The 15,553-nt window shown below is 50.5% G+C and overlaps 1 long non-coding RNA gene across 2 annotated transcripts; it reads left to right on the forward strand.

Moving 5' to 3' along the window:
* Positions 1 to 1,454: 1,454 nt before the first annotated feature.
* On the forward strand, positions 1,455 to 15,196 carry LOC120097392 (uncharacterized). Of its 2 annotated transcripts, none has more exons than XR_010058529.1 (3): positions 1,455 to 2,024; positions 2,921 to 3,051; positions 12,958 to 15,196. It is a non-coding gene; the product is annotated as an uncharacterized LOC120097392 (long non-coding RNA). The 2 variants fall into 2 exon arrangements; XR_005494758.2 differs by having other exon boundaries at positions 7,288 to 15,179.
* The last annotated feature ends 357 nt before the right edge of the window (positions 15,197 to 15,553 follow it).

Here is a 15,553-nt window from a genome sequence, read left to right on the forward strand (position 1 = left end):
ACCATTGAGCCATCTCTCCAGCCCTCATGCATACTTTAAAAACGGGTTCAGAGAGGTTAAATGATTTGCCCTAGGTCACAGATCTGGCAGATAAAGGAGACAGGCTACCTGCACCCCAACCTGTGTAGAGCCTAGTCTTCCATATTGTCTATCAGCTGCAGAATGGGAGATCCCCTGGAGAAAGGCCAGGGTTCCCCTGCTACTTCCTTCTCTGGCCAGGACACAGTGGAGGCTACCAACCAATGTCAGAGTGCTGACCCCTGACAGTAGGCACTAGTGATGACTCTCTGATAGGTAGAGATATCAGAAGAGGGAAGCTAGCCCATTCTTGGCTTCAGTTTTAGAGAGTCTCTCTCTGCATGGAGTTCCATCCCCAAGCTATGGAGTTTCGAGAGCTGGGGTCAGCCTGGGGAGAGAGAGCAGGACCCAAGGTTGAAAGTAATGGACCCCGCCAAGAACCTTGAGTCCTCCTCTCTTGCCTCAGCTCCATATCCTTCTTCCTTCAGGACCAGCCATAACACTGACCCTACATGGCCCAGGTAAGTATGGGTGGTTGCCAGAGATTCTGGGAAAAATGACTCAGTCCTGCCCCTGCTGATGACCCCGTGTGGTCACAGCTCCCAGAAGAGCTGGACTGGCCAAAGTCCTGCCCTCCCACAGGGGCTCTCATAGGCAGAACCCAAGATAGCATTCTCACAGCCACAGCAGGGGCTGGCCCACTAGGCCCTGTCAGACCCCCTCAGGCCTGAATCAGCACCATTAGCCACATTAGACCACAACTGGCTGGACACTGAAGTCAGCCCGGCCAGGCCCTAGAGGTCTGCTGGGGCCCTGAGGTCTCACTAAATGGGGAGAGATGGTCCCAAATGACCCTCAGGAGCATGTAAAGGAGAATGGAAAAGACAATGTAGAGGCATGCTAAACAAATGAATTCAGAGTCAGGAAGTGGTCATCCAGTACACACGCACACGTACGCACACGCACGCGCGCGCGCGCACACACACACACACACACACACACGCACCACACACATGCACACACCACACACACACACACACACGCACCACACACATGCACATCACACACACACACACACACACACACACCCCACGCACAAAAGCACTTGTGTTTCCATATGTGCACTCCCTTAAGTTTCAGTATCTGTAACACACATCCCTATATCTCTCTGCACACACTGTGTGCACGAGTCCTCCATCCCTCCATCCCTCTCTCCCTCTCTCTTTCTCCCTCTCTCTCTCTGAGCATGAGTCTTAAGCTAGCAGGCAAACCCGGGGTTGACTGATTGCATCGCTTTTGTCAAATGTCAGGGCAGAGCATTTACAACCTGGCTCACTCCACCATACAAGGACACCATGTCCCACTCACGCTAAGGCAAAATGTTTGTGTTCACTGTGGCTAAGAACAAGCCTGAGAATGGAGGACCTGGGCACCCCACCCGGGATTGAGAGTGGAAGGGAGACAAATCCGGGTTGTGTGATGCGCTCTGCGCAGCCGCAGCCTGCCTGACTTCTGGGCCCCGCCAGGAGGTCGCCTAGCCTAGCGCAGCCAGGAAGTCAGCTCGGAGTGACAGTTCCCCCCTACGCTGTTTGTTTATTCATGACTCATTCGCCTCCACAGACTGGCTCTTCTTTCTTCTAGGAGGGAGGACAAGAGCGGGCGGGCGGGCAGGCGGGCGGGAGAGGACGGGAAGGGGAGAGGCCAGCTCCACAATAAACAATGAGGCAGCTGAGGCCCGGCGGGAGCTGCGGCCCAGGCATCCCAGGCCCGCCTGCCCGAGGCTCTCTGTTCCCTATCCCGCCGCCACCTCCGGGCGACCTGGCGGGAGCAGCCGTAATTGGATCTTCGTCGCCTCCTCCCCTCCCTGCCCCTCATCGGGGAGCCGGTTAAAGGCTGGGTACCTCGGCACCACCGGCGGATCCCAACCTGTGATTTGGCTGCCGGGCTTCCCCCGGGCGGCTCGGCGACACCCTGCAGGCTGGGCCCTCCCCCACCGCTGGCCCTGCGTAGGTCCCGGGGTCCCCTTCGCGCAGCCTCCCTCGCCTGCTTCGGGATAACTGGAGGAAGCAAGGATCCCAGGCTTCAAGGGCCTCATTGTTCTGCCTCGAGGGGCACATTGAAAACGCCCCAGGATTCGCTTCCTGTGAAAACAGCCCGGGAGGGGGCGGAGGGGGGGATCCACTATGGAAACGCTTACCCCATCCCTGAAAGCTACCCAGATTAGACAGGGAGAAGGACATTGTTTTGATTGTTGATGGCTCTTTCTTTCTTTCTTTCTTTCTTTCTTTCTTTCTTTCTTTCTTTCTTTCTTCCTTCCTTTCTTTCCTTCTTTCTTTCCTTCTTTCTTTCTTCCTCTCTTTCTTTCTTTCTTTCCCCCCTTTCTTTCTTTTTCCTCCCCTCGTTTGGGAACCCACCCCGCACCTCCTTCCCTCTGCGGGCCAAAGCTAAATCTTTCGGGCTGTTGAGCAAGTTGGAACTGTGGGGCCGTTTTTTCTGCATAAATAAGGCCAGTGAATGGCAGAGCCAGATATAAAGTCTGATTCAAAGATTCAAAAGAAAGCAGGGGCGATGAGGTGGGCATGCCTGAGGAAGCATTTCCCCAGCATGGCCCTCTGAGTCATGTCTTGCACCAGGAGGGAAACAGACCACATCAGGCCACAATATGTCACATGCCTCCGGCTTAGGCATGGGCCTGCATGGCACCGTGGGGGACCTAGCTCTTTCCTCCCCAGCTGGGTCAGCAGACTGAGAAGCAGCAGGGACAGGCAGAGGCAGGGCTACTGGTCCCAAGACCTTCTCCCCACCCTTTCCTAATTGACCTTAGATAAAGATGATGCTAACAGGGAGCAGTGCACAGCACCTGCTATAAGACAGGTTCTTTTATACCCCATATCCACATAAGGACATAAAGAAGCTGGACCTAGAGTCCCATGGATGGTGGAGGCAGCCTAGCATGTCAGCAACACTTCCAAGCCCTAGACTGAGACATCAGGACAGGAGGACGGTGACAACCACCTAAGGGGCTCAAGCCAGGTGAGATCTTTCATCTCCTCTGCCCTTTATTTTTGTCCCAGCCTCATCATCCATCTGGTACCCTTCTTATCGTGCTTGGCGTTTTGTCTGCCTGTACCCTTACATTCGGTCAAGAATGCAAGCTCCGTCGCTTACCTAGGAAGCGCAAGGCCCTGGGTTCGGTCCCCAGCTCCGAAAAAAAGAACCAAAAAAAAAAAAAAAAAAAAAAAAGAATGCAAGCTCCGTGAGTAAGGAATTGTGTTTTGATTGGGAATGAATGAATGGATCCTACACACAAAAGATACATGTGTGGCACAGAAATTCCAAGTTGTGGATGGATATAGATGGACTGATGGATGGATGGATGGATGGATGGATGGATGGATGGATGGATGGATGGATGTGTCTGTGGATGGACAGGCAGACTGATGGACAGATAGATGGACAGACGAGTGGGTGGATGGGTAGGTGGGCGGGTGGATGGATGGATGAATGGGTAGGTAAGTGGGTGGATGGACGGATGGATGGGTAGGTGGATGGATGGATGGATGGATGGATGGATGGATGGATGGATGGATAGGTGGGTGGGTGGATGGATAGATGGACAGACAGACAGATGGATGGGTAGGTAGGTGGATAGGTGGCTGGCTGGCTGGCTGGATGAGTGGGTAGGTAGGTGGATGCATGGATGGATAGATGGACGGACGGACAGACTGGTGAATGAACAGGTTTCCCCCTGTTGACCATTCCTCCTGTCTTTGTGCATCTGGCTAACTGTTCCCGGAACCTGGCCGTGCTTCTCACTCCTGTGCCTTCCTCTAATCACCTCCTCCCCATTGCTCTTTGTTCCTCCAGGCCTGACCTACCTACCCTCCTTTCCTTACCTCCCACTGACCCTTCTAGAACCTTCCTTCCTTTGAGGACACATCCTCTATCCTGTGGGCCCCCCAATTGATTCCATGCCTCTTTAACATCCTGGATCAGTTTCTGGACCAAGATACCATTAGTTCCACAGGATGGAGTTTCCCCTCAAGCCAGGTGTCACCTGTCACATTTCTACAAGGCACCCCACCTTCCCTTTGCCTCTCTCTCCCTGGCCACAGCCTCAACTCTCTGTCCTTTACTGAGAGCCTAATGTCACCTGCTGGTTTTTAGCATCCACATGGCCCACCTGATACATGGAGTCTCTAGACCATTAGCTCTCCAGGGACCTTCTTCCCTACTGGCCACCTCTTGTCCATGGCCCATCTTGGACCAGGCTACCCCTTCACACCTGTGTCTCCTATTTCAACCTCAACCATTTGCTCTTTGGTCTCATTCTCCAAGTGTCCCGATAGTTTAGTCATTGAGGAACATTCTCCTGCACCCTAGAATCCTCACTACACCATTTTCTCTTCACTCATCTGGCTGTGCTTTCTGCAAACTACACCAACCACACCCCTCCCAGCCATAAACCCAGACCAGGCTGAACAGTGATTCGGGGCTGTGTCAACATGGAGGCTCCAGGCTGGGCTGAACCCATACATAACCTGAGCATAGTGTTCACTGACAGCCTCTTTCCTATCTCCCTTGTGGGTTCTTTACCTCCCTGACTGTTTTTCCTTATGTCAGGACTATCAATTCCTGGAGACACTCAACTCCATCAAAATTATAAAGTCCTCTTCTGTGCCCTACTCCCTCTCAACACACAGTTACTCTTCAGTAGTACTGGCTAAAGAAATCTCCTTTGGCCCCAGACATCCTGACATCTGGCTCATCCTGAGGTCAGAGCCTCCTCCCCCTCTCCCCACACTTAACCACTACCACTAAGATTTCCCTCATGTTCCCACCCAATGCCCTCCATGTCTCCATCCACCAAGTACCTATGCAGCCATACCCTCCCATCTGGGGCTGCTGGGATGGATGCATTATTCTGTTTCTGTGCCCTGACTCCCTGCCTCTCTGGTCATCCCTAATCTCTTGTAGACATTCCTCTTCTCTCCTCTAAAGGTCAAGGCTAGAGGAGGCTGCTCTCTTTCTCTCTGCACTGCCATTTTGCCTCCTCCAATGGTTATGGTGTCCACCCCTGTCTTGACCTACACCTTTGTTAGATGGTGTGCTCAGCTGGACCATACCTTCTGACATCCACACGCTGGCTACTGGTATTCTTCCCACTACGAAGCCCATGACTTAGCACCGGTGAGATCTGCCCTAAGTCTGAAGCTTGCTCCAACCTCCACCTACATCCCCTGCTGGGCTCAGCCAGGAGAAACAGGACTGGACTCCAGCTCATACTGGGTATCCGGTGACTTCGTCTTGCCACCTGACCTCTGCAGGGTTTATCAATTCATTCTTGCCCCAGCTATTGCAGCAATCTCCCCACCTCTTGCCCTTACTTACTGTGAGTCAGCTGCTTCAAGACTGTCTAAAACACAGATTCAAACAAGTCTTTTGCCAGTTCAAAAGCCTGCACTGGTGAACTTCAACTACTAAGGGTGCAAGTCAACCTGGTCTCAGAGAGACCTCCAGCACCTCATCCCCACCCCCCAATCCATGCATAAAGCACTGACCACCCAGCTTCAGGCTCACTATTTCCTGAGCTAACCTGAGCTAACTGCACTCAGAACCCTGCCCCAGACTATTCAATTCTTTCTTGTCTTTCTGGACACTATCTCAAGCCTCTCTCCTGGAACGTCTTCCTGACTTCCTGCTTGCCCAGAATGCTTTGCTCTGCGATCAAATTCCGAGGCCAAGGGGCCTGCTGAAGAGGCCATCTTCTCCAAAGGTCACAGGACTCTTTCATGACGCCTGTAGCCTCTGCACACAGCACCAATTAGGTGCTCAGCTGAGACAGAGAGAAGGGTACCCTTCTCTTACCCAGCTGCCCTCTTCAAGTGGTGCCCCAAGGACAGGTCAAGGGTGGCTACCCTTCTACTCAGAATATTTAAAATTCAGGGTGACTTTCTCAGACTGGACATGCTTCTGGTGGCTGGGAGGTGAGGTTAGCAGCTTTTGAAGCTGCCAGGTCCAGCACCATTAATTTCCCTACACAGAATCAGTCTGGTTCTGCTACTAAACATGGAGGCGTCTGAGCTGGTTTCTCTGGCTCTGGGCCTCAGTTTCCCCTTCATAAAGGATGGAGACAGAAGAGGCTTTGAAGTTTTACATATTCCTGGGGGCTTTGGATGAAACATTTCCCACCTCTACAGGAACCCTGAAGACCCAGACTCCCCTCTGTTCTGTTTCTTGTGCTTCATCTTGGCCTCTATACAGCTCTGGCTGTCAAACATAAAAGCAGAGCAGTGGGCTCAGGATGTGTATAGCTAAGCTGCTCCAGTGCTTGCCTAGGATGCACAAAATCCTGGTCCTTAGCGTAACATAAACGAGGCAATGCTGGCACACATCCCAGCACTCAGAGGTAGAGGCAGGTAGGCCATTCCAAGATCATATTTGGCTACATATTAAGTTTGAGCTAGCCTGAGCAACAGAGAAACAATATTAGAGAAAGAGGAGGAGGAGGAGGGAAAGGAGGAGGAAGAGAAGGAAGCCAACCAAAACCGCCAGCTTGCAGGGAAAGAGGCTGGTTTTGTGGAAGTTAGTGGGCTAAAATCTAATCCAGCAAGATCATAGGGAGACATGGCTTGACCTTTCTGAGCGGGTCTGACCCAGAGATACAGGTCAACCCTTGCTGTGGTGGCCTTTAATATCTCCCGCCAGCACCACAGTGTTACTGTCGGGAACTCAGACTGGGCGTGCTCAGATCATCTGTAAGATTTGGTGGAAGACACGAAATGCTCAGTCAGCACTGGGCTGCCAGGCCAGCATCAGGGAGGGACAGGTGGGATGTACCCCACCACCACCCAAGAGCCTTGGCTGTACCTTGAGTTGGGGGACATTTGGGCAATGCTCCGTAAAAGAGGTTGGGTTTCAAGAGAGAGCAGAGAGGCAGAGCCAAGGCACAATTGTGACCTTGTCACTCCTAATAAAAAACCTTCTTTGGCTCCTGACTGTCAAGTGGACAAAATCCAGACCCCTCAGGGTGGCATGCAAAGACCTTCCCACCCTGACCCCAGAATGACTTCTCCCTCCAGCAGCCCTGGGCTCCCCGCCCCATCCAATCCTCCCTCACACCCCAGCCTAGATGATGAGACATGCTAAGTTTTCTCAATCCCAGTGACTTTCCACACGCTGCAACCAGTGACTGCTACACCCTTCCTGCCCTTCTCCAAGCCTGGTCTTTATCTCATCCCCATAGAATGTTCCTTCTTGTTCTTTCAGATTCACCTCCAATGTCCCATTCTTCACAAAACCTACTCCAGCCCCCCCCCTGGAGCCATGTTGAAGAGTTTGTCCCACAGCTGCTCTCCAGAGTAATGCTTTCTGTGCCAGACAAAAGCACATAAACAGGGCTGTGCTCTAACCCATACAAGAAGAAGCCCTGTGGAGCGGGACACAAGCTGATGCTGCCAATCACTCTCTTCTCTAAGACAGCAAGATGGCAGCACTGACCGCAGCACATAGTGAGACTGCCTAGCCTCAGAAACTGTGGCTGACTTGTCCTCGGCCACTTGCTCATTCACCAACAATGGATGTCTCTAGAGTCTAGACTCCAAGGGTCATACACCCAATCGTAATAGTTTTTCTCACCTTCCTACCACATTTGCCTAGATCTGAGATGGACCCCCTCAGTGCTTGAGGGCAGGCTCCCTTCTATGCCCACCCAAGTGACAAGGTGTTCACCACACAGTATGAAACAGGGGTGGAATGGCAGTAGTCTCAAGTCGGGAAGCAGAAAGATGTTCCAGGGACCGGAGCAGTCAGAGGGAGCAAAAGCACTGTGCTGTCTCCTCATCGGAGGATATAAAGCAAACGTTCCTTTGAAGCCCCAGAGAAGAGCCATCTTGTACAGGGACTTCACAGCTCAAGTTTGAACCTGAGGCTTCCCCCAAATTTCAGATGAGTGAGATGTCTCCCCGGGAAAGAGACCTTGACAGCCATTAAGGAGAGCTACTATCTGTATGTGTTCACTGTGGGGTCCACTTTCCTGAGGAGAAGTTTGGCAGAAGCATCAAAGGCAGAGCAGCTCCCTGGACATGCCCTTCTCATGGGCTCCCTGCAGGGCTAGGAAAGCCCTAGCTAGCTGGGATCTGGGAACATAAGATCATCAAAGCCCAGAGGAAGAAAGTGTGGATGCCTTATTATAGTAGCCCCTAATGGAGTAGGGCCAGCTGGGTGCTGCCCTGGGCCAGCCTCCCGAGTGAACTGACCTACATCAGCAGCCTGCTCTGCAGACCAAGCCTCTGTGTCAGTATCTCTGGAGATAGGAGACATCTGGATTCCCAGCAACAGGTGATAGCATCTTCGAGGACAACCAGGATCCAGTTCAGTCTAGCCTGCCCGGGCACCCAGCCACACTGGGAGCCATATTCTTTACACGCTGCATCAGGGAGCATCAGGGACACAAGAGAACCTGCCTCTCCAAGTGCCATCTGTAGACTGGGGTTCCAGCAAGGGGCTCCAGCCCTGGCTGCTGCCAGGGTACTTAGAAAGAGAACATGTCCCAGCTCTAGCATGGATTGTACACGCCAGGCACCAGCCTGTCAGTGTCTAGGCCTCTCGCCTCCCAGTCCCCGGGCTAGTGTCTTCCTCTACGTCAGAACTTTCACAGTTCAGACTCCACCATGATTTAGGGTGACAGAAAGAGCCCTGGCACTCAGTCGAGTCTGGATGTCAGATATCAGTGGCTGCCAGTTTAAGTACATCCCGCACAACACTTGGGAGATACTTATACTAAAACTTACCGTTTATCTGAAGTGCTGCCAGAGTCCTTTATTCAGAGTCCTGAATAAAGTTATTCACTAGATCTGGCCATCCTAAATGAAATGGCTCAGTCACCCAGCCCAACCTGTCTCCCTCACACACACCTATGACTCCCACACTGCTCCTCTTACCTACCTAGGTAATAAGCTACACTGAAACTTAGTGTTTTAAGCCAGAAACTATTTCCTGTTATCACGGATTTTGTTGCCTTGGAATTCAGGCAAGGTTCAGTCCAGTGAATCTTTTAGTCTGTCTAGGGCAGATGGAGTTTGCTCTGCTAATGTTGAAGTAGTAGGTGGATCCATCTGAAACCTCCATGTTACCATCTCCTGCGCCTGATGCCTGGAAGGCAGAACGAGCAGAAATTATCCCTAGACTCCTCCGTGTGGCCTCGAGGATCCTAATACAGTGCTGGAGGCCCAGGTCAGCTGTTTGCTTTTTTACAATGCCACTTCTAAAGTCCCGAATGTCACTTCTGCCATAGCCTGTCTGTCTACAGATAAACTCTAGACTCAAACATTAGACTGCTCACATTGATGACGCAGCAGTGATGCACGGCCATCCTCAGTCCATGCACGTGGCCTCTCCCTGTCCCCTCCACACCTCTGTGGCCAGACTCCTGTGCCTGGCTGACACCCTTCTTAGCTGCCTTCTGATCACTTGCTCTGGTTCTGCCTTCCGATCTGTTCCCTGCTTACCCATTTTTCCCACTAGGGTGTGCCCAGCACTTAACACAGAGCCTGATACACACTGAGAGCTTGGGGAACAACCATACAAGTATCTGAGTCAATGAGCTATGCCGTAGCATCCAAACAGTATAGCCTGATCCTCACAAGCTTTGGCAGTGCGCCCACCTATCCAGCTTAGCACCTTGTATGCAGCCCTGTGGTACTTTTCTCCTCAACCACGAGGTCTTCCCTCAATGACTTCTTTTTGGCTACCCTTTTAGCACAGGCTGTCTTTTCTCTTTTTCTGCCTCGTGAAGTCTTATGTGCTCTTCAAAGCCTTACCCAACTATCACCTCCTATTGGAAGCCTCCCAGTCCATCCGGTCCTGGTTCTCATGTGAATGCTCAAATAACGACATGCAACAGAAGCCTGGGTTTTAGCTCCTCAGATGTGTGGCAGGGGTGAGGGTTTCCTCAATCCAGGGCACCCTCTCAAGATCAAGCACACGGACAAACATTTCTGGAAAGCAGCCAGGTGTGTCTCCTACCGCTCTGCTTATGCCACACTTTTGCCTCATCTCTTATCACAAAACCTTCCTGGCCCATCCTCCACCTCTCATAAAAGCCTTCTGTGGGCTGGACCCTGACCTCCACTGCATTCAGCCTGCACTCATTTAACACTTACTGAATTTTGGCAGGCAGCAGCCACACCTCCATTCACTTTACTAATACCCCTATTGGGGAGAAACACCTGTACCTGCTGCCAGAGATACAGCCCTATTGCCCTGAGTCCCAGGGTGAGGAAGAAACAAACAATCAAGTCTCAACAGCTCAGAGCCTGAGGAACAACTAGGAGGGTAATACTCCATGCATGGGTCTGGAACGATCTCCAGGGAAAAGAAGTTAACTTGAACTCTGAAGCCAATTGCCCCCTAAGGGGTATACAATGGCTAAAGGCCTGGAGCTGGGACACCAGCTCAGGAGGTATATTGAAGATCACAGTGCCTGGCCCTTGAGCAAAGAGTAGGAGGGATGGAAAGAGAAAACCCCAGGCCAGGGTTGAAGAGCCTTCCAGATAGAGCAAGACCTTAAGGTTTGACCCAGAATCCTGGGGGCTCTATTGATGTTAGGTAATATTAATGGGAGTCCACCTGTACTGCCTGGACTGTGCTCTGTCTATTTTGCCTTCGTTAAGTCTCACTGGGACCATGTGCAGGTCTGGCATATTGCTGTACAAGATGGAGTAAGTTCAGTGGATGGGACACAGTCCCATTATCACAGCCAAAACGGTGATGGATGGCTAATCTAACTTGTCAACTTGACAACATCTGAAATCATCTAAAATCCAAGCTGCGGGTGTGAAGGGTTTTCTTAATCAGACTATTTGAAGGAAGAATGCCCACCCTAAATCTGGGTCACACTTTCTGGTGGCAACCCACATGGAAGGACATGGAAGAAGGAAACTTTGCTTCTTCCCTGTTTACTGGTAAGCTCACCCTCACATATACCGGTGAGCTCGTTTACCCTATAGATGCCCCTGTATTAGATCCAACTTCTTCAGGATTCCATCACAGACGAAATACCAACACTTCTCCAGCAAGCCGCCAGCACTCCAGCACTGGACTAGGGCTGCACGGACATCCAGCCTTGTGGATGGGACAGCCATTGTTGGACTAATTGGACCATATCCTGGAAGTCAAGCTAATAACTGACCTCCAGGTAGGGTGTGCAGCTTTTGAGATACTTCTAATTATGTATCCCTGGCTATTCTGGAACTCACTAGGTAGACCAGACTGACCTCAAAGTCACAGAAATCTGCCTGCCTCTGACTCTCAATTTTAATGTATTTTTACATTTTATCAGTTCTGTTCTTTCTGAGGACCCTTAATTAATACGACAACTGCCCAACTGGGAAGTATGAAGTGTTTTCACATCAGTAGAGCCAGAGGCCCCTCATGAGGCACTGCTTCTGTTGGGGAGTCTTAGGTTGTCCATCCACAAAATGACAAGGCAGAACTTCTTGATTCGACCTGTACCGTGTCACCAAGTTACCATCTCATCCACATCACCGCTCCTCAGTGTCTCTTGGCAAGCAGACTCCTTTCCCTTTCCCCTGGAGACTAGGCAGAGCTGAGGAACATGAACCTTATGTTTCTAGAGCCTAGAATGATCCACCAGCAGGGCACCGCGACACCAGTACAGGGTGCACACCAGCGTCCAGGGGCAAGGCCCAGTGCCTAGTCTAGAAGCCCTGACACAAGAAGGAAGAGCTGCTTCCCCACACACAGCAAACCAGTAAGTGGTTAGCCCCTCCCATGACAACAGGCCCTCTGCTGTAAAAGGACCAACCAAGGTTCCCTGGCCATCATGACATGCGCTGACATCGTCACTCTGGCTCTACCGAGCAGATGCCAGGAGCTCTTATCTCAACAACCCCTGCTGAAGTCTCCATGACCCTGAGAAAGGGTAAAGCTGAAGTAACCCATGGCTCCTCTGCGATGTCGGGGCTGAGCTGAGCACATCACAGGGAGGGGCACACGTGGGTCTCGCCTCAGTCTTTACAACCCTGTGCTCCTTTTCCATCCTTTAAGACCTCAGAGGGGACCCTCCAAATTACTGCCTCTGTGTTTGTGACAATGGGCTGGTGGCAGTGAAAGACGGGGTCTTTATTTAATGTAGGAACTATGTCAAGAAGACTAGAGTTCGCTCCATCCCTGAGCCATTCCAGTCCCTCACGTTCGTTCAGGTCTCCTGTGCATAGCTTTAAAAGGTGGATTCTGCAGCATCAACCTAAGAAGAGGAGAAGAGGCCAGAACAGTCCCACTGAATGGCAAAGTTTTACGCTGACCACTCTCTGTTTGACTGGAATGGGAAGTGACTGGGAATGGGTACAGGGTTTCTTTGAGGAATGATTAAAATGTTCTAAAATTAGACTGTAGTAGCTGAGGGTATGGCTTAGTAGAATGCTTACCTAGCAAGCATGGAGCTCTGGGTTCATTCGCCAGCATGTCATAAAGCAGGAGAGACAGGCAGCCCATTAGAGATGGCAGTTCAACTCTGTAGATGGACTAGGGGCCACTGAGATACACGTTTTAAAGTAAAATTTAAAAAAAATATAGATGACCAAAAATCTTTCTAATCTTCTGAAATAATTTTAAAAAAAGAACATATTAAAATGCCTATCCCTAGAATTTCCACAAGAGAAATCCCCTTTTCCCAAAAAGTTTGAATCTTCATAGACTACAGACTCCATACATGCCCAAAGCTAAAACCCAGCATGACCTTGGATTTCGCAGCCCAGGGCCTCATGAGTTTGAGAGGGACACTCCAACGAAAGCAGACAAACGGAGACTCAGGCATGAAGAGACCACAGGAATGGTGCCCTGTCCTGAGCCTGAGTAGGCATGGCCCTACCCACAGAACCTGAGTCTTTAGCTTCCCTTTTCTTCCCTCCATCCTAGGAATGGAATCCAAGAAACTCCAGTGTTCCAAGGACCCAGGCGGGCATCCTAACCTCAGCCTGGAGAATCACCCTCTGTCCCCAATCCCTGAAGAGCCAGCCATCCCCACTTGCCCCAAAGCAGTCAGGCTCAGTCCTGGAGTCCTTCCTTTGTTCCTGCTCACACCTCCTTTCTCCCAGTACCCAGCAGGGTGGGAAGGAGGGCTCTCTGCCTCACTTCTGAACTCTGTCCACATGCCCCACCCCACCCAGGGGCAGGGTAGAAACCCCAAGTGACCCTCTACTCCAAGCAGAACAGGTAGCTGGAGGCAGCCTCCCTTCAGCTAAATGCAGGGTCCTCAAAGGACATAGTCTCTCTGCTGAGTCCTGGCAGAGAGAATCTAGTGATCCAGATAGGTACAGCTGGGGAGAATAAGGCTACAAGGGGAAGAAGGAAAGGCCCACCTAGGGTCTCACATACACAGAGTATCTGTGGTCAGGCTGTGATGTTCATTCAACTCAGACTGTCAAAACTAGTGTAAACACAAAAGCCATCCCCCCTCCCTTCCTTTCTATCCCTCCCTCATTCCCTCCCTTCCTCTTTTCCTTCCTCCCTTCTTCCTTCCCCTTCCTCTTTTCCTTCCTCCATAATTCCCTTTCCCCTTCCTCTTTCCTTTCTCTCCCTTCTCCCTTTCCTCCCTCTCTCCCTGGCTCCTTTCCTTCTTCTCTTCCTTTTCTGACTTCCCCTTTTCCTCTCTTCCTCCCTCCCTTCCTCCCTTCATTACACCCTTTCTTCCTTCCTCCTTCCCTCCATTCTTTTCTCCTTTTCTCTCCCTTCTTGTCTTCCCCATCAAGTTTGTTAACCACAGAGAGCAGATGTTTTTTCTAATGTCTCTGAGTTTCAAGAAAACAAATCACTCAGAAAACAAAACAGAAATAAACACAATGACATGATCCGACCTGAGGGTTTTTGTTTTGTTTGGGGTTTTTTGGGGTGGAAGGTGTTCTTTTTTACTTTGCTCACAAGTATAAGTCAAGACCTGACTGTAAGGCCAGAGTCAACTCCACCAGCCCCAGCTGAAGCTGCTCAGTCAGATGCTGCAGGAGCCTCTGCCAGGGTAGCACACTCAAAGGCTGGCAGACAGGGGCTGGGTTCCTTCCCACAGACATCTCTGTTGGGCTGTGCCATGAGCCCCTTGCAGGGCATGGCCTCTGAATTTCAGTTCTAGTACAGAGTTCCACAGCAAGGATGCAGAAACTGCTAACTCCTAAAAAAAATCTGTGCCTAGAGATGCATACAATATTGTCTACCATATTTTACTGGGTAAGAATTTCCAAAAGCCCACTCAAGAGTAGATCCCACCCCACCCCCGCATACCCATTATATGGGAAAGGGGGCTCATTAAGAAACCACCAAAACGACTCTTCCATCACTGGGGGAAGTCTTTCATTGTGAATGAGAGAAAGAGAATATCCAGAGGCATCTGGAAGAGTTCAGAGCAGAGAGAAAAAGAAGCAGACTGAACACAGTCGGGGCTGGGTGAGCCAAGTGTGGAAAAATTGAGCAGTGATATGGAGAACAGTAGCTTGGCGGAGGGAAGCTGGAGAGTTGGAGCGGACCTGGGGGCTTAGAGAAGATTCGAGAAGAACCTGGATATTAGTGTGGAGGCTTTGAGATGTATGACAGGTACTTGTGGATGGGGAGTATAGCAGCCTGGAGAACAGCGAGGCTTTGATACAAGGCTACAGGTATATGTCAGTGGAAAGGCACATGTCCCTTCTGCCAAAGGCAAGGAAAATAGCTCCTTTTCACTGGCAGAAACTAGTCACAAGTTACTGAAGAATGCTGGCTTTTATCTAACTGCCAGAAATCCTTCTATAGTTCAGCTTGAATTGACCAACACTGTGATTTCTGGACAAAAGCACTTCCTGAGACCTCTGAGAGGTGTATCGAGGCAGTAGTTTGTCTGTTTGTTGAAACGGGGTTTCTGTGTAGCCCTGGCTGTCCTGGAACTCAGTCTGTAGACCAGGCTGAGCAGAGATCCACCTGTCTCCTGGGCGCTGGGACTAAAGTGTGCAAGGCCACTGCCTGCCTAAGACATTTAGCTTTAAGACTACCACAGTATAAAGGATCAGGATACAAAAATCAGTTGTATTTCTATTCAGTAGTAATGAGCAGTTGGAAAATAAAATTAAGAAAATAACCTATTCATGCCACAAAACAGAATAAAATATTTAGAAGTAAACTAACAAAAGAAACAATTACACTCAGAAGACAAAAAAAGTAAAAGAAAATAAAACATTAGTAAAAGGAATGAAAGGACGTGCAAATAAATGGAAAATCTAAGTTAGTGTTCACAAATTGGAAAGCAATGTGATTAAAATGGCAATTTCCCCCAAAAAAATTACCATCAAAATCCCTATCAAAACCTGCATCAAAATCTCAACAGGCTGTGCTTGCAAATGTTGTTTAAGCTGATCCTACAGTGTAAGTGGGGACAAAGCAGGGTTGAAGGGCTCATATCAGCCAGACAATAAAGGGCCAAGTAGAAGGGTCTGCACTAGAGAGTCTAATAGCAGAGTCATGCCAAGACCAGACTGGAGGTCAGCACTGCAGA

The sequence above is a fragment of the Rattus norvegicus genome, chromosome 16, assembly GCF_036323735.1.
Source record: "Rattus norvegicus strain BN/NHsdMcwi chromosome 16, GRCr8, whole genome shotgun sequence".
In the NCBI taxonomy this organism is placed as follows: domain Eukaryota; kingdom Metazoa; phylum Chordata; class Mammalia; order Rodentia; family Muridae; genus Rattus; species Rattus norvegicus.